This window comes from Furipterus horrens, unplaced genomic scaffold (assembly GCF_987537825.1).
Source record: "Furipterus horrens unplaced genomic scaffold, mFurHor1.1.pri manual_scaffold_3, whole genome shotgun sequence".
NCBI lineage: Eukaryota > Metazoa > Chordata > Mammalia > Chiroptera > Furipteridae > Furipterus > Furipterus horrens.
The window spans coordinates 46,366,519-46,393,566 of NW_028327173.1; the positions used below are offsets into that span (position 1 = coordinate 46,366,519).

At 39.2% G+C, this 27,048-nt stretch overlaps 1 protein-coding gene across 1 annotated transcript in view; it reads left to right on the forward strand.

The window, feature by feature from the left end:
• CACHD1 (cache domain containing 1) overlaps positions 1–27,048 on the forward strand; it is a 199,587-nt gene that overhangs the window by 46,094 nt on the left and 126,445 nt on the right. The window lies entirely within an intron of this gene.

Here is a 27,048-nt window from a genome sequence, read left to right on the forward strand (position 1 = left end):
AAGGACTCTTGCCAGCTTGACTGTGAGTTTTTTCTTCTTCTTCTTCTTCTTCTTTTTTTTTTTTTAGCTTTACATAATACTCTTTTAGCTTTAACATTGTAGGGAAGGAATTCCTCCCCTTTATACTCCTAGGTTTTGAAAACCTGAACTATGGGGTGGGAAAGAAATGTGTTTCTAGGCAGCTGGGCCAGATTCATAGTTGACCATAGGATTATTGGCTTTTATCTCAGCAGCAAAGCTATGTGATAACCCCTATTTATATGTATTTTAAGCCTCCAGAGGTAGTTTAGCTTTTTATGATGGTATCCAAGTTTCATGTCTGACCATTAAGCTCAGTGTACCATCTTGTTCTTAAGGATAAAGCATGAAATTGCTTCATCAGATGCCTTGAGGAAATCAAGATATATATTAATTCATACAATTTCTACTTGTTTAGTAAAGTAAATGGCATACTTTGGCCTGATTTGTTCCTATAGAATTCTTTTTTGTCCTTAGCAATTATAACTAAATAATCTATAATTATGCTGAGAAAGAGCATGAAGTTACTCAGTTCATAGCCTCTGCAGCTCAAATGTTCCTCCTTGGTCATAATGGATGTGTTTTCCCAGTGTTCAAGTTCTTCAGAGCTCTTCATTCCATGTTGGTATCCATGTGATTTTTGTCACATTATAGTATTGGGTGATTTGGGAGGAAAACACACACACACAACACAGAAGGCTAAAAATTAGGTCTTTAGATTAATCTGGATGGTATGAATTCTTAGACATTTTTTTGTCTTTCCAGTGAATCTTGAACTCTTATTACAAATAGTTTTTTAAATGCAAACTGTTTAACAACTTAACAATAAATATCTGCTCACCCGAATTGTACAGCGTACTTCTAAAAATTAATTTCTCTGGGATATACTTTGGAAAACAGAATTGGGGAGCTATGGAAGGTACAGACTTTCAGGTTATAATGACAACAGCTAGGAAATAATACAGACCCTACCACTTCGTGTTAGAGACTGAATTTAAATTATCCTAAGAGTCTCACACCAGATGCATTTCCTGTCTGATTGGTTTGACTTTTGTCTAGGACCTTTGGAATATAAGCTTATGCAATTAAAAACGAAAATGAGTTTCTATCCTGCAAGTTCAGAGTATCTGAAAGCATTTTTTCTCTTCTTAAATCATTTTGACTATTAGTATTTGTGGTGGAATGGCTTCCTCATATGAAAAATGCTATTATGCAACAGCTGTAGTTATGTTGCCTGAACGCATGCCAATTCTGTTCAGATTGAGCCGCAGGGACTGCTTGTTAGCTCCCTAGCTGCCTGGGAGAGAGGGTAATGTAAAATTAATGTGCAAAGGAAGGCCTGCTATCTGACACTGTTTGGGGATGCAGGTGGTCTGAAGTGGTTACAGAAATTAAACTAACATGCTTATCTTTCTGTGTTAGCAGAAAAGTAGCTGGGATTCATGCAACTCTATTGGTTTTAATTTTAAAAATTGGGGAGGGCATTGGTTTCCTCCCTTCCCTTCCCTTCCTTAGCTCCATTTCTGAACATAAAGCATGTTTAGATCTTAAGATTTTGAGATCTTTAGGTGTTTGGAATTCAGGGTGTGCTTTATAGAGGACTGGTGGAAGAGATTTTTGTAATAGGATTCTCACATGCAGACTGCAAATATCTAAGAAACTATTTGTTTACTCAAGTATTTTTTTTTTATTAGTAACAGTTAAAATAGACTGCTGAACAGTTTTATTAATTCTAAGCTAAGGATAATGTAACATAGGTCCTTTATTCAGCAATGTAGTACCAACATACCATGTCTTTTTCATATTCTTTCTTCTTTCCTCGTGATTTGGCAGTGATCAGCATCTGTCCATTCTCATTTGAGCCAAAGCAGTTCATTTCAGCACTACGTGTCCCGTGATGTCCGGTACATAGTGCTGTGGCATCGTTCCTCATGTGGTTCTAGAGTAGCTGCTTTGCTTATCTCTGTCAACTCTGGACTGGGAGCTTTATCTTGCTCTGTAACTACAACATTGAGCATGGCACCCACTAAGTGCTTAATAAATGTTTATTAATTTATGAACAAACAAAAGTTTTCATCAGTTAGGTTGTCAACACTGGAAAGAAGGAAGGACTAAATTATGAGCCAGATATATATATTTTTTGCACTTCTAGGAACACTGTTTTATTTAATCATTAAAACAGTCTTGCACAGTAGACATCATGTCATCGTCCCTGTTTTATTTATTACCCCCACCTTGATCTCAGAGCTGTTTAGAAGGAAGAATCTGGATTTGGACCCAGGTTTTCATCCTCTGCATATTCTTACCGCTATACCACAGGAGAATATATTTATAGGAAAAGTTTTTCTAGACACTCTTCTCTCTTTGAATTTAGTAGAGCAATTCTTTTTCAGATTTTAAACCCTTCCCCTGAATAAAGACTGGTAGAATTCCACCAAAAACAAAACCACAGAAACTTGTCAGGCAAAGCTGGAATGGGAAACATAGCAGTGGAGTTAACTGGTGTCAGAAGGACCTGGGTTTTCATTCCGGCTTCTCTACTTATTAACAATGTGATCTTGGGCAAGTCACTTATGTATCAGTTTTGTCTTATGTGAATCAGGGATACTATTAGTACCTGTTTCATAGGATTGTAGGGATCACATGAGATAATGGAGGTAAAGTGCTTGCTAGGTGTCTGAGACATAATTTCTCAAATGTGACCTGTTGTTATTAGCACAGGGGTACATTTTATTCATTCATTCAGCAAATATTTGAATGCTTACAGTATTGTGGGCAATCTCGGGTCGTACTTATTATTCATCAGTTATCAAAACAAACAAAAACCCCTTTCTGTACAGATTTTACATTCCAATTGCATTGCAGCAGGGAAGAGCTAGGCAATAGACATAATGAATATTAGGAAGTAAGTTATATTGTGTGTTGGAGAGTGGCTAGTGCTATTAACCAAAAAGGAAGCAAAGGTGGATAAGGAGGATCAAGAGAATTTGTAGGGACCTGGGGTGGCCTTTGGGGTTGCCATTAAATAGAGTATTTACTGTGGGCCTCACTGAGAAAATGATAACTGAGTAAAGACTTGAAGGGGGTGAGGGTGTTTGCCATGTGGATCTCTGGGAAGAGCTGGTGGGGGTGAACAGCAAGGAGGCCAGGGTGGCAGAAGGACAGTGAGAGCGACCACTAGGACCTTAGAGGCCATGGAGAGAGTAATGGGGGAGCCACTGGAGGGGTCTTCAGCAGAGGAGTGGCACCGTTGTCATCAGGGTGCTGCTGCTCATCTGGAGGAGGGACCCAAGCAGGGTAGCTCCTTCTTTCCCCTATTGGTTTAACCTTTTACACTTCAAAGGTGTGTGTGTTGGGGGAAGTTTATTCCACCACCCCGGGGCAGCTGCCCTGCCTACTCCCTGTCATTGATTGAACTTGGCAGTCCTGTGGCTGTAAGGGTTGTATTCCTTGGGAAACAAAGGAAATGATTAGATCATAAGAGGGAAGGAAAGTAGAATCCTGTGGTAGCACAGCTTGTGATCCTCTTTGAACAGGGCTTGACGTCTTCCAGGCTCCCTGCACTGAACCAGGAAACCTTTGTAGAGGGTCCTGGGAGGTGTTGGTTGGTTTAGTGGTTTCTAAATGTTTGTATTTCTTTACAGTGAGGAAGATCTATTATGGGGCAGGAGGAAGAGCTTAAGAGTACCCATTTGTCAGCTCAAGACCTAGGCTTAACTGCTTTCCTGCCAGATAACAGAGGCAGACATACCCTTAGCACACACAGGGATTGAAAGTGTTTCTGTGCTATGTCTCCAGTGAGAATCAGTGATTCTTAAACCCAGCTCTCAACATCCAAGACAGTCTTCCACTGTTGTAATTGTGTCCCGTTACTTTCAACCAAGTGAATATGTAATTTTTTTTTTAATGCACGCCCGGGAATGTGGTGATAGAGGGAATGGTAGACGGGATGGGAGTGGGTCATGATGCAAAATTTAACAGATGATCACATGGGATTGGAGTCTGGGGAGCTAGGTTTCATGCCTAGCTTTGTCAAGTAGCTGTGTTACCATGCCATCTCCGATCCTCAGTTTCCCCATTCCAATGGATTATGGTCACATGTGCCATTTCTGCTTCATAGGATAAGGTATACAGATGTCACCAAATTACTAATATTGCAATATCAAATGTTGGGAACAACTTCTCTGGTGAAGTTACTGTTTGGGAACAGAAAGAGGGAGGAGATAGTTATTATTTAACCTTTTGTAGGCAACACCATGTCAAGCCTGGGCATTCCTCCACTGCCTCATTCCCTGTGTTGAAGCTTTTGGCTTTCTTCAGGTTATTTACAAACTATTGCACTCTAGAACCCTATAGATAATGGCCTTGACTAGACCATCAGTCTGCTCCTTCCAACCCACACGCCAACGAGACTTGTTCTCTGTTTAATGGTCCTACAAAAATATACCTTTCTGCCACTCTCATATCCCATATTTTTTCCTTATGTTGATTAGTTGGGGTAATTTTGGAGATAGGCATTACTTAAGTTAAAGCTTCACAATTGAGGGGTTACTCTTGAGCAGGAAGAGTGCTTTATCTCATTAATCCCTTGTTACCATTTGATAACAGACTTAATGGAAGAATTTGCTCAAAAGTCACAGAGACTCAAACAGCGTTTTGGGCCTGATTGATAAACTTTTTGCCTTCAGCAGTGGAAACGTGGGAAGAAAATTTCAGATGCTAAACTGAGACCAGCAGGTAAAGGCAGTGGGACCTTTTGTTTGAGGCACAGCCAGGTATCTACTACAGTCGCAGAAGATTCCCCAAGGAGTTCTGATTTCAGAACTGGAAACATGTGGAACACCGTAGCAAAATTAGTATTCATCTGCTCCAGGCCGCAGTTTCCTTATCTCTAAAGTGAAAGGAGTGACTAACTCAAGAATAGGGAGCTCATTATTATTTCTTAATACTTTAAAAATACCCACCAAACTATTTAAGTCTAAATTAACTTTTCTTTTTCTTCTAGCAAAACGTTATCAGTGATTGCCATTAACTGTCTCTCAATCAGATTCTCTAAGCAGCTCAGGTTAAACACAGTTATAATGCTAAGTTGGTATAATTCCAGGGCAAACAAAAAAAGTTGATGTTTTAGTCTTATGACAAGCAAATTTTGACTTTTTAAGAAAATTGCAAACAGCTCTCAATCATTGCCACCTGTTGTAAACTGACCTAAGCCAATTTGGTTGTGCACAAACTCCTAGGGGTGTTTTGGGGAGTGGATTCTGATAGCAGCCAAATTATTTGAGGTGAGTGAGATTTAGCTACTATCCCACAACCTTGCCGCCTGGTTACAACTAAAACAAGGCTGAGACACGATTCTGCTACACATACAGACATTGATTAACAGCCATACATCAGCCAGCGGGAACAAAGCAGTTCACACAGAATCACTCTGCATGCTTAATTAAGACTCAGCGCTCTTCTTTGAGTCGCTCTGCTCACTGCCTTGCATGAAAACTTTACTCCTAGAAGTGACCTCATGCCAGAGGAACATTCTGTTATCCTTAATAATCAGTATCAAGCAACTGGCAACCTTCCAAGTTGATCAGGGCTTCAAGTACTCTTGTTCATGCAAGGGTAAGGATAGCTCTAAAATATTTTTGGCCTGGACTTATAGCTTGGATACATCCTTCATCTGTCAGCAGTGAGGGCTAGTTCTAATATTTATAATGCCTGTTCATAAACCACTCATTTCACCCCTACCCATACCCCCCACTCAATCTACCTCTGACATTCAATTGGCGAAGGGTCTGGCGATTCACGTGGATAATGGAAACACTTGCAGGGCCTCCTTTTGGAACCTGGGCTTCATGATCCAAACACGAGCTGCCTACCCTGAGGAGAGGGCCTTCCTGAGTGTAATGCCAACTGCATTTGAGTTGTAGCTTAACCTAATTAACTCACACATGATATCACATTACCTATACTGAATTATTGCTAAGTTAATTAGGCATCTTAACACTGCCTTGGGAACCTCGTGGTGGAAACCACTGTTACCCGTGGCACTCTGTAGGAGTTAGATTTTGAAATGATTTGTCAGGATTCCTTTGTTCAAAAAGCATTGCTTAACTTCCACATACTCATCACCATGTCTTGTCGCAGGGTGGAAAATCACACATGTCAGGACTGTTGGAGAATGACTGACTACTTCTTCCTTATTCAAAGCATCCTGGATGAGAATGTCTTTCAGTTACATAAAGCCTGACAATTTACAAAGTGTTTTCACAGAAACCATTATTTCTTATTTTATTTTTGAGACGAGATACAGTAAAGTGCGTGGATCGTAAATCTGGATAGCTTGATGAAATTTTACATATGCATATCCCTGTGTAAGCCACCCACCTCGATCACGGTCACGCATTTCCACTACTCCTGAAGACTCCCTTGTGCCCCATACCTGTTAATCCCTCTTCCCAGAGATACCGCTCTTCACAGAAAGAGAAAAGGGAGCCAGAGAGGAAGGAGATCTTGTGACTTTATCTCCCTGCAGCCAGGAGATCCCATATTTCTAATTCCTACTTGTGTCCTCTTGTTTCCAGAAGGCACTGTACTCTTGGGCCGGAGGTCTTCCTAGCGGACCGTTTTTACAGGCAGCACTAGGTATAAGATGCCATCCTGCCCAAGATTCTGGAACACCCATTGGTGCTTTTCTATCCCAAGTCAATTTTGTCCCCAAACCAGTCAAATCGAACACATTGAATACTTATTCATATCGTATATGTCACTCTTAACAGAGAATTTGAAGCAAATGGAGGAAAAGTGTTATTGCTTTTCCCTTGCAGAACATTTTTGTTACATCTGATGGTCCAGTATATAAAGAAAAAATAGGCGTGTGTGTGCGCACGCATGTGATCTCTAGGTACGTTTTTTTTTTTAGAAGTAGTAAATGCAAAGTTTGGATATTGCCCTTCATTTGTCGTCTCAGAACTTCTGAAAAGTACTGGTATCTCCAAGAGCCGTCAGCATGTCCCTTTTTCTTTTTTTATAGGGAAGTGCTGTGTGCCTGATCAGGCCAGGGAGGACTCCTGAAAACCACAAAATTAAGGACTGAATGCCAATAGTGTAGAATCATCTTCTTTTAAGATATATCTATGGATTTCATTTTTTAAACAGCTTTATTGAGATATAATTCACATACTATGTATTTCACCCACTTAATGTGTACAATTCAGTGTGTTTTAGTATATTCACAATTATTGCCAACCATCATCACAGTCAATTTTAGAACTTCTTCTATCACTATAAAGAGAAACTGGTACTGTTCAACTATCACCTGCCTGTCCTCCTGCTCCTTCCTCCAGCCTTAAGCCACTAGGCATCCACTTGGTGTTTCTGTAGAATTCCCTGCTCTGAACATTTCATGTGAATAGAATCCTATGTGATCTTTTGTGAGTGGATTCTATCACTTAGCCTAAAATTTTGAGGATTTATCCATGTTGTAGCATATATCAGTATGTGATTCCTTTTTATGACTGAATACTATGTCATTGAACAGATCTATCGCATTTTATTTATCAATGTTTCGGTTAATGGTCATTTGGGTTATTTCTACTTTCTGGCTACTATGAGTAATGCTGCCATAAGGATTTGTATCCAGGTTTCTGTGTGGACATATGTTTTCATTTCTCCTGGGTGTACTTATGATCAGAATTACTGAGTTATATGGTAACTCTGTTTAATCATTTGAGGAATTACCGGACTATTTTCCATGGTGGTGGCCCTGTTTTACATTCTGGCCAAACTGTATGAAGGTTCTGATTTCTCTACTTCCTCATCAACATTTCTTACCTGACTTTTTGTGTCCAGCCATTCTAGTAGATGTGAAGTGGTATCTCCTTGTGGCTGTTGATTGGCACCTCCCTGATGACTAATGATGGTGAACATCTCTTTATGTGCTTATTGGCTATTTGTATATCTTCCTTGGATAAATGTCTATTCAGATCCTCTGCCTATTTTAAAATTTCTTTTCTTACTGAGTTGTAGGAATACTTTACATGTTCTAGATATCAGTTCCTTATTACATATATGATTTATAAATATTTTCTCCTGTGGTCTGCCTGATCACCTTCTTAATGGTGTCCTTTGAAACACCCAAATTTTAAATTTTGATGAAGTTCTATATTTTTTCTTTTGTTGGTCATGTTTTTAGTGTCATATCTAAGAATCTTTTACTAAATCCGAAGTCATGAAGATTTGCCCATATGTTTTCTTTTAAAAGTTTTATAGTTTTATCTCTTAAACTTAGGGTTTTGATCCATTTTTAAGTTAATTTTTATATAGGGTGTGAGATAAGGATCCACTTCATTCTTTTGCATGTGACTATCCAGTTGTCCCAGCATCATTTCTTGAAAAGACCCTTCTTGCACTATTGAATGGCCTTGGCACCCTTTTCAAAAATCAATGGGCCATAGATACACGGATTGGTTAAAAGCTCCTCTGTTATGTAAGACATTATCACTGGAAAGGTGGATAGAGAGTACATGGGAACTCATTGTACTGTTTTTGCAACCCGTAAGTCTGGTTTCTTTTTTCCAAAAGAAAACATTTTAAAAAATATACCTGGGGCACAGGCAAAATTCAGGAGATCTGGGCTTATTTACTATTTTCCTCCTAATTATGGAAATACCAGTGAGGAAAATGGCTTCTTGTATTTTATTCTGGTGTGGCCTCCCCTCCAAATGAAAGAACAGCACATCTTGGCTGTGAGAGAAAGGGAGGACCCACAGTAAGGTTCAGAGTGATTTGTGTCCACGGAACTAGGCCATGCTAGGCCCTAAGTGGGGCACAGTTTTAAAACCAAGGCACACGTTCCTGTGATGTCCTGCTCCTCACCGCTGCTCCCAGTCCTTTCAGTAGAGCATCTATAAAGTAGAGCAGTTGAATTGGAACCTGCTGGATCCATGATAATTTCAGGAACTATTATTAATGTGGTTATAGTATTGTGATTTTCCTTTTTTTACAAAAATGGTCTTTAGAGTTTTATATCAACTATTTGTGGATGACGTTACAGGGGAAGTGGACATACGGATGAACAAGACTGCCTGTGAGCTGGGAATGTGGCAGTTTGTTATGCTATTTTGTCTTTCGTGGGTTTCCATAATGAAAAATAGTTTGGGGTGGGTACGTTCATTTTTAATATAGCATTGGAGGTATTTGAGAGGCATTTTCATTTGGAGCTGTATTTGTGAGTTTGGATGCCCTTGCACTCAGGAGCAATGCCCGCAACACACACTTCTCAAGGCAAACCTTAGTGCACAGAGGCTTTCTGGGACCCTTCTGAGGGCCACGGAGCTCTAATAACATTCACCTGTGGCTTACAGTGTCATTTTTGGCTCTGGATGTTATAGATGCTCATCTGCAGTGCCCTTTGTTTCATAGGTATGAGTTTATTTTTCTGAAGCTTTTTAAACCCAGGATTCTGTAAATATTGGCACTCTTTAGTGGAAGTGTATATCTAAAGTGTTCGTTTATGGGTATACATTTGATAACTAGGAAAAGTCAGAAGTAGTCTATAGAGAATTTGGCCCTTTTGGGATTGAACTGTATTCTTTCTAACCACTGATTCTTCTCTTTGTAGAAGAGGCTTTCACACGCTTTATTTTTTTTTTCTTGCCCTCTTTCCAATGGCTAGGAATCCCAGTAAATGTAGCATGCAAGTTTTGCCCAAGAACAGGGTTTTTGCATAGAATTGTTACAGCTTTGTATTCAGATGACTAAAGATTTCAGAACAATGTGGAGTTGAAAAATCTGTACAAAAAAAGGGCACCATCTGGACATGATGCTATGCTTTATTCTTGGTTTTGCTAGTACAATAAAACACGAGCACTCCAGCTTCTCTCATAATCGTTGAACTTTGTGATGTAAATGGTGCCAGACTCTGAAAAGGCTTGTGAAGGCTTTGCTGACTTTTTTTGTTTCTACATATTTTCAATGAAACTGTCTTTGTGGTTTAGCTGAAAGGAGCAGCTTTGAGCAGCTCTAGATTATTTCACTATTTTGAGTAATGACAAGCAAGAATAAGAACAAATATTGACCTCCATGGGAATAATTTGTGTGTAGGAAGACTTTCACCTTTTTCCAGAACACCCCACTGTAGTGTTTTGTCATATTTGGCTCTATTCTGCATTGGGTGTTTAACCCCTGACTGCATGACACAGCTCACATTATTGGCCTGTTTCCTAGCTCATGGGAGGAGCATATAAATAATGTACCATTTTGCGCCTAAGTATGTAAAAAGTCCTTTAAATACACTAAATTTACCCATCCCCTCAACTGAATTTGTGAGAATAATGACATCTAATACTTCAGTACCAAAATCCAGAGCAGAATTCTAGAAAAGGATGATTTCAGAGTTGACTTCCTGTATTGTAAGAATGATTGAATGCCATAAATAGGGAGAAATTGGCCTTGGGGGGGGGGCATGTTTTTAAAACACAGAAATAACATGTTTAATTCAGGAAAATGTTTGGATACTAAGACACTGATAACGATGGTGATAGTGATGGTGCTAATTATATCTTTACTTATTGTACTTATTATAATCCTGGCTACTGATTGATTTCCTTTTTTTTTTTTTTTAATACAGCAATCCCATGGGTGAGAGACTTATTATTCTCACTTTACAGATGAAGAAATTGAACAAGAATGGCCGATAACTAGCCCACAATTGCATTGTTAATGAGTGGAGAGGCAGGATTTGAACTTTATGTCACTGAAGAGCCTTGACTACTTTTCCATAATGTCTATATCCAGTATGTATGCCCACGATACCACCACTGGTGGGCAGTCTCGATAAATATGCCCCCACTCATTTCTATTTGCCATTAACAAGTATTATCAAACTATAAAGTCATAATCTTTTTGTATTCTGCTTTATAATACTTCTGAAACTCCAAAAAGCCTAGACAAGAAAATTTGGTATTGGGTCTCCTGTCAAGAACGGCATTAACAAAGTAGTGTTCGTGATCAGAGACAGAGGGAATAAAATGTTATCCTCTAAGGATTTAAAATGACAGAGTAAAGAACCTCTCAGTGATTAATACATAATCAAAGAATGTCAACTAGATATTTATCCCATATTAGAAAATAATAACCTATTTAAGCATCCTTTTCCTCCCCTTTAAGATGAGTGGGTCAGATTAGATGCTCAGAAAAATCTTGTCCAGTTTTGACATGTTGGTTTTCAGTGCAGCTCTCTTAATTCCTTATCCTGGCTTTTTCCTCTTCCACACTGTGTTACTGATGACCAAATACAGTAGCCTGGAGTGCTTATATCTTTAGCATTATTGCTGTTCTCGAGTTTCACGTGTAGGTCAGACATTAAGGGGGTGGCTAGCATTTTAGTGTTTTCCTAAATGTAAAGGTCATCTCCACCTAATGGATCCCACATGGGTAGTGTTCCGTAACTGGTTACATCTCTCTCTGGACTCTCTGGGGTTTCAGTAGGAGACGGCAACACTGCATTCTTCAGCCTGCCTGTGCAGTTACATAGAGAGACCTGTGTACAGCAGGGAAGGGCAGGAAGGGGAACCCCGCTAAGTGGACCGCTGACCATCTGCTAACTTTAGTGCTGTCCTAGGAAACTGTAGGTGAGGATGAGGACACTGTCTACTCGATTTTCATGTAGTTACAAAAATCTGAGCAATGTAAGCATTCGTGTTTCTGTTTTTGTTCTGGGCATGTGCTTACTTTTAAACGTTATTTTTGCTTTCAAATGGATAGATGATCTAGGCACTGGGGAAAATGGCATCGTTACTAAGTGTTACTCTCAGGGCCAAATAAAAACCTGCCCCAGCACTACTTTGTTTGATTCATGAGCTATGCAACTCCCTGAGACTTAGGGTCGGAAGATGGGAACTTGAGCTTGAGCGCAACTCATTTTGAGCAAGTCGTGACCTCTCAGGGCCAGCATGTATTGGTTGGTATAATGGACCTAATGGTAGTGGCATACCTCCTCACAGAGGCTGTGTGAGCCGTGGGTTTTGTTTTTTTCCCCCTGTGACTATGTGATATGGGTTCCTGAGCCATACTTCACTATATGCAGGGTCCAAGTCATGGGTGGCTTTGTCTCCCTGCTGCCCTTTTCTTTTCATTCATCTGCCAGTGGGGAAAAACTCTTAAGCAATGATTCATGTCCTGTGTCTATGGGGACCATGAGCAACTTTTTTTTTTAGTGGTTTGAGAGACAAACAAATGTAGTTAATAACAATAACAATGTTATTCCCGGAAGAAAAGTCCTAGCCTGCTATGACTTGTTTTGGAATTTGAAAACCTCCCAGAGGGCCTACTGCTCTGTTACAGGGTTTCTTTTAGACTCTGAAGTTAAAAGAGACTGGGGTGGGAGGGGAGGGCATTAAGGAAAGAAGCAATTAAGTTAAAGTTTCAAAATTGATGAAGTGAAGCAATTTCCCATTCTTGCTAATGCAAAAAGCTCTCCAGATTTATTTATTTTTTTCCATGTAAGTCAGAAACCTGTTCTTTTCCTTTGGGGTGTCTGAAGCCCTGGTAAGGGAGAGCCCAGCTCTTGAGACCATTTTTCTTCATTCCCCTTTCCTTCCCCCACAACCTCTGGGGTTTGGGTTTACGTTGCTGGGTGGTAGAATCTAGGCCTCAATTTATTACCATGATTTTTTCGCTCCAAGGAAAAGGACATTCACCCGAGTCACTCAGCTAGAGGGCCATGAGTGGATTGATTAGTGGAACCTTTTAGGCACTTAGTAAACCTTTAGTGTAAGCAGTTAACTTGGCACCAGTAAATCTTCCCTCATTTTTCTTGTTGGGTAGATCAGAAGAACAATGTAGGGAGTTAGAGGAGGCTTTGTTTTTCAAGGACATCTTCCAAAATGGTCAGAAAAATAATTTGATTCTTATTTAATGGCATTCCGTGGTGAGTGCAGGAGATCAGAGCAGGGTGGGGACAGAATACTGTTTCCCTGTCCACCTTTCCATCTGCCCAGAAATTGTTCTAGATCAAGAATACTCAAGTGCTGGAAACCTTGAGGGCAGCCCAGGTAACATCGAGACAGTACTCCTTGCTGGCATGTCTATTGTGTGCTATGTTTTATTACAGAAACATTGTGAAGCCACTAGGTTCCTCTTGATTTTTTCAGGAAGTTTCATCATCATGGATTTTGTGGGGTAACAGTATGAATACACTCTCACACAGTGTGGTTAGGAAATAGTTTAAACTTTTGTTTTTGTTTTTGTTTTAATCCTCACCTGAGGATATGTTCATTGATTTTAGAGAGAGGAAGGGAGAGAGAAAGAAACATCCACTGGTTGCCTCCCATAAGCACCCCAACTGGGATCAGACCCAGAATCTTTGGTGTATGGGATGACTCCCCAATCAGCAGAACAACCTGGCCAGGGTACGACAGTTTTGTGTCATGGCATTTGCCCAGTGTTTAAGGTCTGGAGGAACTCAATTTTGACCTGACATGGTCCAGTCTCAAGGATTTTCTGGGTCTTAGAGATTTTCTTTTCTTCTTTTTTTTAAATACCTTTCTTCTGTTCTCTTCATCATCATGGTTCAAAACCAATTTCCTTCTCTCTGTTTTAAGTAAAGCAGATATTACTATCACTTATAATGTTGGAATGAGTATACTTACCTATAAAAATACTTTTATTTTTTGTAACAGCGGTTAGCAAGTATTGATTACCACGTAGTCTGTGGCCTTACGATACTAACTTCCTACAAAAATCAAAATGGATTTCTAAGACACCTTCTTAATTGGGGTCCAGTGGTGAGTCGTGTTTCTCAGTTGTCATTTTGTATTGCTAATTGACTCAGGGCTGTGGAATCTCACTGTCTCTGCTCTTGCTAGTGCTGACTTATCACATCTATTCTCTATGTTAATGGATGTTGCACAATGCAGAATGAATTCTGGAACGGAGAGGGAGATGAGTTTCTGAAAGATTATCTCCATTTATAATGTGAGCTGCCCTACTTTAGAATTCTACAATACTTAATAAGCCTGGTATTTAAAATCAAATCTCTTACATGGCCTAATTATGTAGATAGATATTATTATCTCAATGTCCTAATGTGAGTTAAGTTTGAAGGCTTTTTTTATTTTTCTTTCCCGTTTCTGAAGGGAGGTCCAACTAATTTACTGCAAATGAAATAAAAAGTATTTTGGAGGAATTGGTTGACATTTAGCATTCTGGTTTGAAATCCCTCTGACTGTTAAATATTTAATGGGCTGCAAAGCATTCTTAAAAATTAAATATGAATGAGTTTTAGAAAACCTTGCAGTGATATAAAAAATTGAGACTCCCCTTCACCCCGTTTCAACCGTGAGTGTCTGCTTAGGGAATCTTAATTATTTTTAATGAAGATGACATTATATATTTGATTAGCATGGGACAGCCTAAATGATGAAGTTAATATAAATAGGATCTGTCTGAATAATATCACAACAGAGATTTACTTTGAATAAATTATTAGTTTTAGCTCTAGAGACAAAACTCTACCCCGTTTTTATTTTTTGTTTCAAGTTAAGAGTAAAGTCAAATGACCAGAGAAAATATGCCTTTGTCAGGAAAAATAAAATTTCCTACATTTATTGCTTTGTTAAAACTAGTGCTTTATTTACTTTTGTAGACTCATTAGATTTCAAGCACTATAAACATTTTTGTGGGATGTGTGAAAAGCATTATTATTAGGTAAGAATAACAATTGACATTGATTTTTGTAATCACGTACATTTTTTCTTTTAAAAATATTCTATTGATTGATGACATTTCCCAAATTTAATGGCATGGGGATTAAATCGAAAACTCTTGGATTTATTTTATAATGCTGACACCTGACATAAAAAAAAAAAAAAAAGTCATAGCTATATTTTCATACCATACTTTCCTACCTTTTGTGGGGTTATATTCTATTCTAGTTGCCTGTTATCACAAGTATCAGTTTTGAATTGGGAAAACAGGGTTTGAATTTATGAGTCTGTAATCTCACTTTTGTAAGAGTATATGTTATATATGTTTCCCCCCAAAAAGTTTTAAATTAAATTCCATGAGTTTCTTGAGAAACCCCTTTTCTAAAAGAAATGGCTTAATCTCTCTATCTTGTCTGTTTGAAATGATGGGGTAACTTTCAGGAACTATGCTTTTAATTTTTTTCTGCCTTTGCAGTGACTGTGGAGAATATTGTTTCTTTCTCTTTCTTGTTTCTTTCAATTCGACTAGGTAAAACTAACGCTAAAAATGGAACCTATCATTGCTGTTCCTGTAATTACCTGGCTTTCAAACTTATCGGGCATTTTTGATGCATCTCTCAATACCCCACAACTAATTAGCAACTGAGAGTTCAAAAATGTCCCTTATGTTCATATTCCTTATTTTAGTTCCTAAACCATCACCTTCTCCTTCTCTCCCTCTGTCTCTGTCTCTCTCCCCCTCCCCCACCACCCCCACCCCTGCCTCTGACTTATTACAATAGCAGCAACAAAACTTATCATTAACTGATTACTTACCATGTGCTGCCTACTCTATTACCATATGTTACAAATGAATTATTTTAATACTAATAATAGTCCTATGGAGTAGAAAATTGGGCACAGAGAGGGGGAGTCAGGAGTTAGGTAATGTGCCCGGGGCTGCTCAGTAATTGACAGAGCTGGAATTTGAATCCACAACAGTCTTTGATTGTAGTGTCCATGTTCAACCCTATATTATGGTTCAATTTGCTAATAATAATAATGAGTCTTCTATCTATTGCTGGCTAATTATGTTACCACATGTCCAGATCAGATCAATTCATTCCCTTGCTCCATAACATTACTTCAAAGGCTTATATTTCCTTATTACTTCCAAGTCTCCACAACTTTGCTTCTAGGTCCTTTATTATTTTGCCCAAATCTACTTTTTTATCCTTGTTGTTTATGATTGATGAGGACTGACTAGCTAGAATGAAAACAAAAAAGGACTATGAAAGATGCCTTTGAGAGGAACATCGATAGGATTCTATAATTAGAATCATTTGGTGTCTCCTGAAGCAGCACAGTGCCCGGCAAGAAAGAGCCAGGTGTCCTTCGTGGTGAGTGTCTGATAGCACAGAACTCTTCCTCTCAAACTTAATATTATGTTCAGCATTTTGCTTTGGGTTTTAAATGGGAGAACACTGGGTGCCTCAGGGCTGCTGCCCAGCACCTGAGCAATTTAGCATTACCCGGGGTCATTTGACTTTAATCAGTCTTGGCTCCACAATGAGTCTCAACATTCCTTCTTAGAGGTTCAAGAATAGCAACTTCTAAAAAAGTGAAAACTTGTGTTTATGAAATGACATTTAAGAAGAAACTCAAAGCCACTGGCAGTATCTTAGAAATCCTCATGTATGCATCTGTAAAAGAAAGTTAATTAGAGAAAAACCAAATTTAAAACTAGTGAGGATATAAAGTGGGATACCATGTCAAGGTAAAGAGTGATACAGGGTTTTCCAACCCTTGAACAGTTAATTGGGAAGAATGAGCTCACTTGAGGTTCAGTATTCCATCCTCTTTATTTGTAGGAAAAATGAAATAAAAATAAAAGACTTCTTCCCTAAGCCTCATGCTATAGCAGAAATTTGTTTTTAAAAAGAAGTCTGAGGCCATCTTATTAGCAGTAAACTGTATATTACATTCAGCTAGTTCTTATGTAATGCAGAGCAAGTCTTTTCATTGCGTGGGGTGTTTCTTCCCTGGCTTAGTTCCTTAAACTTGGAATGAATCCATTGTGAACATGATGAAAAGCACCCTTATTTAATGCCTGCCCTGACCCTTTGAAAAGAAACACTGCAAAAGTCTGAAAATCAGACAGCTACAGGGAATCTAGTTCACTGTCGTCTAATATTCTTCTACTGACATTAAGCAAAACGTTCACCTGCCTGCATTTTTATAGTGTTTATGAATTTTTCCAATGTTTAGTTAAGGTTGAAGAGATTGAGAAAGGAGGAAACCTGGCAAAAACAGCTGATTTGTCAGGAGGCGAATCTCGAGACTCTAGCAAATACCTCTACTTCTGCTGTCCCTTTGCTTTTCACTTGTTAGTGACTAGGAGTAAATGCACATGTATATGCATGGTGTAAAAATACACACATGTGTGTGCATGCACACATGCATGTATGAGAGAGAGAAAGAGAGAAAAAAAGACTGCCCTGAAGAATTTATTTTGGGGAGGTAAACAAGGTCAACAAAAACATAAACTCTGGCAGAACTCATATCTACAAACAGAAATGTGTTCAGAGTGATTCTCAGCTTGTTAACGTGCTTATTACCCCTGATGTCTCTTTGTTGTGCAAACAGTCCAAGCGTGTTCATACATTGACTGGTTTAGTTAGTGATACTGCTCTCAGTGCCCAGAACATCTTCCATGGTGCGGTTTAGGTTAATGCCAGACTCTGAGACTGTTAGCTAAATACTGCTTCCATGGGATATATTAGCATTACACCATATATTAAAAAATAACATACCTACAAGATGGACTAGGGAATTCAAAGATGAGTAAGTATCTGTCCTATCGTCCAGAGACTCACAGGATATGGGCGGGGGGGGGGGGGCTCGATATGTAAACAAATAATCACAATGCATGTTGTTAAGTGTAAGAACAGTGGGATGCTCTCATTGCACAGAGATCAGGAAGGACTTCCCAAGGGGGTGAAAATTAAGAGAGCCTTAACTTACCAGGTAAATTAGAGGCAAAGTGCGTTCTAGGCAGAGGAAACCGCCTCTTTGAATGATTCCCTGTGTTATAAATTCGTCGTGGGCTAGGTTTTCCTCATGGAAGTTGTACAGCTTGTGCTTCTCTCATGAATTCATTCATTGAGTGGTTCTAGGCACTGGGGACACTGTGGGAACAAAACAAAGTCCCTGTGCTGATGTAGCATTCATACGAATATGGGGAGACAAACAGCAAAGAGTAAAATATAAGACATGTCAGATGTTACAAGATGTTGCTATTTTTGTATTTAAAAATTTTGAGCAGAACTCTGGAGGCAGAGAAACAAGTCTATCCAGAGCGTATGTGTTTCAGAAAGAGAGCAAGAAGTGCAAAGGCCCTGTGACTGGAAAGTGTTCATCAGAGCTGAGTAGCAAGCTGGAGTCCAGGGTGTCTGGAGCAGATTGAGGTGAAGTGAGGGCAGGAGGGAGGTCAAAGGCCACGCACGCTGTGGGGCTTCAAAACCAGGGCAAGGACTTGAGCTTTTATTCTGAATTGGTTGGGAAGCTACTGGAGAGTTTGGGCTTGGAAGTGACCTTAGAGTCAGCCTCTGAGTTCAAATTGCAGCCCTGCCACCCACAGACTCTGATTTCTCATCTTTAAAATGAGGCTTATTCTTGCGTTGAAAGGTTATGTAATGAGGAGTAAAGTAATGGTAGTAGCAGCAGTAGTAGTAGCAATAATAGATAAAAGGAAGAGGCATGGTGGGAATGAGAAATGAATGCAGCAGGGTGAGGGCGGTTACTTGAGTAGGAGAGGCGGAGTTTGGAACAGAGCTCCAAAGTCAGGCTTTGCAGAGACTGGGCTATGGTTGTCGCAGGTGAGAAATAATGCAAATACAGTACTGGGGTAGCCAGGGCTCAACCGTGAATTCTCACAGCAGCTAGACCTTCAGAGACTGAGAGCAGCCCAGCCCACTTCAGTTAGTTTTGAAGCTGTGTATCCATAGATGAAGAAAGGCCAAATAGTTTTCAACACTCCTTTATTGTAAATATCTCAATTTAAAAATTAACTCAGCACAAAAAGGCAATATAATTGGAGCCAATTTCAGTGTTTATTTTTAAAGAATTCAGAGGATACTATATATGCATGGTTTGTTCTATTAATAGGACACAGCTCAAAGTTTATGATAGATTTCTTTCTATTTTGTCACTATCTCTGTGTATACAGTCTAATTAGGAGAGAAGATCAAATGTATAAGTTTGGGACTTTTGATGAATATGAGTTTCTGGTCAAAAATCCCAACCAACCAACTCACCAACCCAACAGAGCACCTCCTGCTCTGCACATCTGGCCTTAGTACTTATTCCCTTCTCAGTGCTGAGACTGAGGTCCCAGGTAACTGTGCGGTGTTTGGGTCTCTGGCCACTATGTACAACTTCTGCAGCATCTGCTTCCACCTCCCCCTTCTCCCTGGCACTGTCAGTTCTTCAAGGATAGGACTTCTTAGTGCTGTGTCCTCCAGAACCTGGCTCAGAGCTGGCCAGTCATCTGTGCACAGTAACAAAACTGAGCTGGGCCATAATGGAAAGGTAAACACTTTCAAAACATTCAGCCACGGAAGACTACAGCCAGGACGAAAGAAGCTCATTAGTTGCTCCAGCAGCTTGAAGACCCAAGAGATCTTGATCCCAGGTTCAAACCACGACCTCCAGGGATACCTAGAGTTGTGGGAAGAGCACCCCTACCCTGCCATGGACAGATATGTGACTTTGGAGGAAGCTGCTTCATCATGGCTGGCCACTTGTAAAACAGGGGTAATGTATACCTTTCCAGGTGGTGGTAAGGCAGAGGCATGACTATTCAAAGTGCTCATTCTTGCCTCTCTTCCTCTGGTCCTCTCAGGAAGTCCCAACCAAAGTTTATCTCGTCTCTAATTCTAAACGTTGGTAGCAGGTGGAGGAGGGCAGCTGTTAGTACCTGAAGATTCGGAAAATGCCCCTTTCCCCTTGCTCTTAAATGGTCAGCAGTAGTGGGTACTTCTCTTTCCCTCTTCTCCCCTCTTTTCCTTAATTTCTTTTAAGTAAGTTTCTTTTAGCCAGACCATGCTTTAAAGTATATTTAATGAAAATTTGGATTTCTGCAGAAATTCAGTATAGGAAGACCATTATTGACATATCAAGGATACTCACAGAAATGTTATGATTTGAAAGGTTTCCTAGTGCAGGACTTTTCAAACAATGATTAGTAGGCCCCCTCCATCCAGACATCCTTGGTAATTCTGGTACAGAATGGCTTCCCCTGGGCTAATGGAGTGTTATCTATGGAGGTGGAGGCCCAGGAATCTGCATTTCACAAGCCAACCAGGATTAGTTTGCACCTCTCATGTTTGATTATTACTACCTGAGCGATGGAAATCCACTTTATATAACTTGTTAAGCATCTACTGTGTGCTCTCCGTCATAGTCCTCACATAGATAGTAACTATATTCTCACCGCTGTGACCATAAGGAAGATATTATTGAGATAGCTTGCTTTCCATAAAGTCACCCATTGAAAGCATATAATTCAGTGGTTTTTAGTATATTTCCAGAGTTATTCAACTATCACCATAATCTAATTTTAGAACATTTTCTCCATCCCAAAACGAAACTTTATAACCATTAGTAGTCCCTGCCGAAAGGTAGGTGTTATTACAATACAGTAGTCCCTCTCTATATCGTGGTTCACTTTTTACCGGGGCCTCACTGTATCATGGTATTTTAAAAAATATTATATTTAATTATTTATCGTGGATTTTTCGCTATATTGCAGGATTTTGCGGTACTGTATACGTATATCATTAAAGTTACGTAGGTTTAAGAGTGTAGAATAAATATAAGGTTCCTACTTCACGGGGGTGTCTAGAATGTAATACCCGTGATAAGTGAGGAAATACCCATTTTTACAGATGGGAAAATGGAGGCTCTGGACATTTGGATGCCCTCCAACCCCACAGTAAGGAGTGGAGCTGAGGGCCATGGTCCAGCTTCCTTCCTTCCAAAGCCACGCTCTTTCCTCTATACCATGCTCCCTTCCAGGAATTCAAGCCAAATTAAATATTTATTTGTTGGGGAGAATAATTTGATGTTCTGGTTTTATCCTTGTTCAGTAGTTGTAGACAATATAGTTTCCTTTTCTGTTCCAACTGGCATTGTAGGGTAAATAAATAGGGCTTAGTTTTTAGTTCAGTATAAAGTGCAGCCAGATTTTTTAAAAGTTACATGAAAATTCAGCATGTTGAAAAATATAATAGCGGGCAACTGAAAGCTAGGAGAATCCAGTGTTTGATACTGCCCCTGGTTGGTGACCTATCACATTCCTTCTTTGAGACTTGGTTTTCTTCTGTCAAGTGAGAAAGCTGTACCAGATCTTTTAACTATTCATTAAGCACTTATTGGACATGGAATAGTGATTGCACTTTAGAGAAAATGGTAAGAATTTTATACCAGCTATGTTTAATTGGGCAAAAACAATATGCCGGACACCGTCCTAGCTTGACATTCCATTCCATTGTAACAGCAAACCTAGAGGCGGTGATTATCACTTAGTTCTGTCTCTGTGGAGTTAGAGGTATTTTGCTTAAATTCCCACAAGGAAACCTTGGCTCGGAAGGTTTAAATAATTTGCCACACAGCTGAGATAGTGGAGGTCTGGATGATCCCAAAGCCCAGACCTTCATCCCCACACTCCCCAGGTGAGCAGGAGTTGTCCTTGCCCTCTGTGAGGTCACTACCAATGTTTATAAACAAATACTTGCAATACAATGTGAAAGTAAATATTTAGTGACAGCACTAAAAGGGCTTTAATCTTTTTGCCTGTGTTTGACTAGGTCTGTGAAGGTGTCCTGGATCAGCCCATGCATTGTGTTGGAGGTAATAGCTGATGATTGCATTTCCCCTCTCCTGCAGGCTGTATTTACTTAATATGTGCAGGTTGAATTCTTAAGACTCCTTACCTCTCTCCTGGTATTTGTACTGTTCTGCCAGGAGGTAAAGAGCCCTATTTGTTGAGCAATACTGGGTTGGGAGGCACCAGCATTCACCTCTGCAACCTATTTTCCAAACTCAATTTACTCCTTTGGCCTCCTTGGCATGTTTATAAAGCCTTGTGCTCAAGTGAACTGGAGATTTGGGGTGTGCTCAGACATGTGTACCCCACCAGGTCCTATCAGTAATCAAGGGGAAAGGTCGCTTTCTCAAGGACCCAGCTTGAATTTGGATCTCTAAAGAAGCTTGAAGAAGACTGGGAGCCAAGCTTGTAAAGGCACTGGAAACTGGTGTGAAAGCCACTTTCTGGAAATACAGTTTTTAATAAGTCTTGTCACTTTGGAAAGCTTCCGAAATGCTGGCTTGGAAAAGTTTCTGGCATTCGAATGGGGACAATGATACTCTCAAATGACTTTTTATTCCTGGGAATCATTGTTCGTTTTGAAGGAGTTGTAAGTTACTATATATGGAGCTCTTACCGTATGTAAGAAATAAGTGCTGCACATGCATTGAAACTCACAAAAACCCTATGAGGTGCCCGTTATGATCACCTCTATTTTACAAATTAGGAAATAGGGCAAATCTAACCTCTCCAAGGTAACAGCAGAATTTTTTTTAAACTCCCCTTTTACATTTCTATTTTTTTTAAGCCCTAAAAACATTGTAAACAGCACTTATTTATTAATTAAAATTATAGTGTGCCTCTGAGCCCAGAGAACCATCGTTCATCAAGATGCAAATTAATAATGGTTGTTGACTCATGGCATGTCATGTTGGAGCTATTGAAGGCCAGGGTTGTTACCATGGCCTTCGATGTGTGTGACCAGCACTGTGCCTGTGTAAGCCTGAGAAACAATAGTCAGGAGGACCTGAGAGAGATTTTTACCTCCATATTAGTGTCCCATGTATTGCATGAAGGCAAACTGCTTTGATTCCTGTCTTAAATGTCCACATTTAAACCCACCATTCTAAAGATTAGCTTTCTCTCTGTATTTACATTATCATCTTAAAAAATTCATCCCTTCAATACTTGGCCATTCCTCCTGCAGCATTTTACAGATATGTTTATAACATTTAAAAAAACAACTTAATTCAGATTAGATCAGCAAATACAATTTTCTTGAAATATCCAGCCATATGGCAGAAAGACCGAGCATTAGTGACTTCTCAAAAGTCCAGCAATTGGTATTTCAATAAAATTCTAGCACAATAATAGAGTGGAAATTTTAGGATCACTGAGTTTTTATATAATCTAGCCCAGTTTTTTTTATTTTACAAGTGAAGGAAACTAGACCTAGGGAGGCTAAAAGACTTCACCAGGCAGAGAGCTAGTTTGTACAGAGTTGCAATTTGATGCTATTTATTTTGTGATAAGTTTCTGTAATGATTGTACTAAAATAAGTATCTCTTTAAATAAAAGGATATACCAGAATTGCATTTATAAAAATTATTGCTTTTTGTATATGATAGAAATGAGCATTTAATTTGAAAAACATCCAAACAGCCCAGACTGGCATGGCTCAGTGGGTTGGGTGATACCCCACAAACTGAAAGGTGACTGGTTTAATTCCTGGTCAGAGCCACATGCCTGGGTTGTGGGCCAGGTCCCCATTTGGGGGCGTATGAGGGGCAGTTGATTGATGTTTCTTTTGCACATTGATTTTTCTCTTCTCTTCCCCTCTCTCTAAAAATAAATAAGCAAAATTTAAAAAAAGGAAGGAAAACATCCAGCCTTACAGTAGCATATTTTAACTAATCTATCTCAGAATGCAACATTGCAACTGTGCTTTAAACCACAGCAGTTGTTTTTCATTAAGTTATTTCGAAATTATTTTTTCACAAGTATTTCTCAGTCTCAATCCATAACATTGCTCCAGTGCTGGAGGGATTTATGCAGAATTGAATGAAACAGTCCCTCAGAGAATTTTATAATTTTACAGAGGAAATAAGACACATGGGAGACGTCAAATTCAGGGTCCTTCAAGTGTCATTCTCGAAGCTGACTCAGTTCACTTGGTTCTTAAAGTTGTCACAGATACTTGGGGTGGTAACTGTTCCTAAGGGGACAGTTCTAGGAAAGTGCGTGCATGGTTCTGAGCATGTGGAATACAAACATTCTTCAAGCACCAGTTTGATTATGTCACTGCCCAGCTACAAATCCTTTTAACAGCTCTTTAGTTTTGGCAAATATGCATTTATTCATATACTCATTCAAAATAGATCTAAATGTCTATCATATGCATAAAATCCAACTCTTCTTTCTGGTTTGAAATACCTCCACAGTCTAGCCTCATCATCTCTTTCCTGTTTTGTTCAGTTTTATTTCCAAAAGACCCCCTTATGAAACTGACTTTGTATTGTAATTGTTGATTTTGGGATCTTTCTCTAGAATGTGAGCTTTTCCTAAAAAGAAACAATGTCCTTGTCTTTGAACACCCCTCCAAGTATATGGGCCAGAGCTTACTAAGTTTTTTCTTGAGGCCAAGAGCTTAGAACGTAGGGTGCACGTAGGCAGGGATTGTGTGTGTTATGCTCATTCTTGTATCCCCATCATCCAGAACAGTGCTTCGTTTAAAGTACTTAGCACAGACCCTCTCTGTGAATGCTCTGAAAGGCTCTCCCCCAAGCTCTTTTTCTCTCTTCCTATTTAAGTCAGACCTCAAAGCACAGCCCGAGTCCCATCTCTTCAGAGTTGTCGTTTTGTCTTCTTACCCAGCTCCCAACTCTGACAGCACCTTGAGCCTCTGCCAAACACACTGAGTTCATACCGAGTTCTCTATTGCATTGTTCACTATTACTCCTTACTTTTTAATTTATTCCTTCTCCCAGCTAGAAAGTGAGCTTAAGAATACAGGGCTGTCTTTTACATGGTTTCTGACTTCTTCAGAAAGCACATGATTGGCTGAATTACTAATTAAACGTTGTCGCTTAGGTTGGACAGTTGAGCATTTCAGGGTTTCCAGTTGCATTTGTCCTTAATGGTTGGATTCTCAGAGACCCAAGTATTTGTGTGGGTTTGTGTGTACACAGAACACTAAAAATTGAAGGCTTATACACCTGAAGTGCCGCCACCACCACCCCAAGAATAAGTGCAAGCCATTAAATAACTCCCTTCCCTTTTTTCTTTCAAGGTGAAACAACAACAAAAGCCTTAATGGAGATATTTGGGGTGTGGAGTGGGGGTATTAGGGGTTAGGGGAGTGGAAATTTGGCACCATCTGCAGAGCGGTTGGGCAACTCAGCTTTCCTTTTCTGAGAGGTTGCCATGTGCATTGTCATGAATATTACTTATAGTCAAGTTACATTGGCTAAAGGCTGAATCTTTCCAACATGTGGAACTGATTTACTTGCCTTTTCCCCATCTTACCCCCTTTGAAAGCCAAAACAACAACGACATATAAAAAAAGTCCAATAACCCTTCCGAAGCTTTATTGCATTTAGAGAAGTGTTTCCGTCTTGTTTTGCCTGTCTTTGTTCCCTGGGTTCTTATTTACCTACCACTCTCCTGGTTTTGAATGCTACAACAGGAAATCAAGTGATCAAGACTAGAAACTTTGCTTGCTGAGATTATTGCTTTAGATTTGCCTTGCTAAATCAAGTCTGCAAACTACTCTGTTTTGGCAGTAATTTCTTTTGAGGGGTAGAGTGGACCAAAACAGGCAGCCCTTTGTAAAGGTGACACTTGTCACTGACATGTGACTCTCCCACATGCTTTCTTACTATTTAAGAGTTCATGTTAGTGTGAAGGGTGTAAGTTAAATGCCATCAGACTAAGGAATTCATAGTTTGATTCTTTTGTGAACTTGAAGTATCTGCAAGGCTGTGTGTGTATATTTAGAGGCGCAAGCCAGGAAGGACAGGGAAGGAAAAACGGGGGAGGGGGGAACTTTTTTTAATCTTAAAGAGAAAGGATACCTTCCTCCTTTTTTGTTAGCTGATTGAGTAATCAACCACAATAATGATCTGAATGGTTTAATGCCAAGATTGATGGATATACAAATGTCTATTTATGCTTACTGTGTACAATGCACTGTGCTAAGAAATTGTGGCATGGACAAAAAGGTAGGACCTAGAAATCCAAAAGAATGGAAGGAGATAGAGTAAAATATAAACAGTAATTGATTTTTACTGAGTAGTCAGACAATAGATTTTTTTCTCTTCTTCCTTTACATATTTTCAAATTTTCTACAGTGAACATATTATTTTAATTCTAACATAGACAGTCTTTGCTATAGAAATTCAGAGAAGGAGAGGTTACCATTGGTGGGAAGTTGCTAAGAATGAAGAGGGACTGGAGTTGGTAAGTATCCCTACTGATATGTTTGCTCTCCCCATACCTCATCATAGAATAACTGTCGTTAAAAGAATAGTCTTTAAAGATGAACAATAATAGAATAGAATAATAATAGAATAACTACCAAGGCTGTTTGAATAACCATCATAATAATGGTATGTGAAATACATTCATAATGTTTTTAGTGTGCTCTGTGTAAATTCATCTTCACATTTATGAGGTTAAGTGAATTAATACATGTAAAATACCTAGTACAAGACAGATAGCACTGTATAAGCAATAGCTATTACCATTTTTATATATAGCAACCTTTAAACCAGAACAAGGAAGTCTGTTAGACCAGGATATGATGTACCATTTGTACAAGGTCATCTATTGTGTACTGATTAGTTTTGTTTTAAATTTCCAATGTAGGCCTCTTCCTCTGCCATGCTTTTTAGTACCCTTTGTGAAACTGGAATAGCCCTGTTTCTTGCAAGTCAGTGTGATATTCCAGATCTAATTTTTATAGTGAGGATCATGCATAAGCCCTTGTGTTTATTTTTTGCTCTGAAAGCTGTGCAGGTGGGGATCTAGTGCAGATTGTTCTTTGTAGAGTTTAGTTGTAACTCTAAACGGATGCCCCCTTTTTTGAGTGTGACAGCTCTTTGAAAAATGTTTGTCGTTATCCATTATAAAGGAAATGCATGCTCTATTTTGAGATGGGGGGATGAGGAAGAAGGAAAGTATATTTTGTATTCCTTAGTCACAGGCTGTTACTGTTTTGGTTACCTTCTAGATTTAACTTAGTAATGGTCGACTTTGGGCAAGTTAAACCTCTCAGAATGTCTGTTTCCTCATCTACAAAATAAGGACAAAGTAATATGTAAAAGGTGGTTGTGAATATTAAATGAGATAATATGTTATAAAGCACCTGAATGCATCCATGGTAACATATGTAATGCATCACACACACATAATTAAACAATATTTGTATATGTAAATGTTGCTTTTAAATATTAACAATGACAAAATTATTGTACAAGCTGT